Here is a 729-nt window from a genome sequence, read left to right on the forward strand (position 1 = left end):
GTGAACAATGAGAGACTATGGACTCTGAAAAACAATCTGAAGGGTTTGAAGAGGTGGGGGGATGGGAGGTTAGGGGAACCAGGTGGTGGGTATTAGAGAGGGCACGGATTGCATGGAGCACTGGGTGTGGTACAAAAACAACGAATACTGTTATGCAGAAAATAAATTAAAAAAAATGATTAAAAAAAACCAAAAAAAAACGTGAGGGGGATTAAGAGTACACTTAACATGATGAGCACTGACTAATGTATAGAATTGTTGAATCACAATATTGTACACCTGAAACTAATATAACACTGTGCATTAATGATGATGGAATTAAAATTAATAAAATAAAATATCCCCATGCCCAGGCTGCACATCAGACAAATTAAAGCAGAATGTATTGAAAGGGCTTAGTCATCGATATTTTTAAAGTTCCCCAGGTAAGTCCAATGTGCAGCCAAATTTGATAATTATTAAAGTAGAGAAAATTGACAAAGAGTTATGACCAAATAGTGCCAGGTCGTGATTGTTCCTTAGGTAAGTTCTTTCTAATCTTATAGGGATGAGACATTTTTGAAGGCTACCAAAAATAAAAGCTTCCTGATTATTTTTACAAAGTCATCAACCACCAGTAACAAAACCTAAAAAAAGTACACAAAAGAAAATTGTGACCAAGATAATTTATTAATAATGAAATAGGCAAAACAAATTATTAGCAAATCAGTGCATTCGAAGAATAGTACA

The sequence above is a fragment of the Enhydra lutris genome, unplaced genomic scaffold (assembly GCF_002288905.1).
Source record: "Enhydra lutris kenyoni isolate GAN:26980312 unplaced genomic scaffold, ASM228890v2 scaffoldscaffold56, whole genome shotgun sequence".
Taxonomy (NCBI): domain Eukaryota; kingdom Metazoa; phylum Chordata; class Mammalia; order Carnivora; family Mustelidae; genus Enhydra; species Enhydra lutris.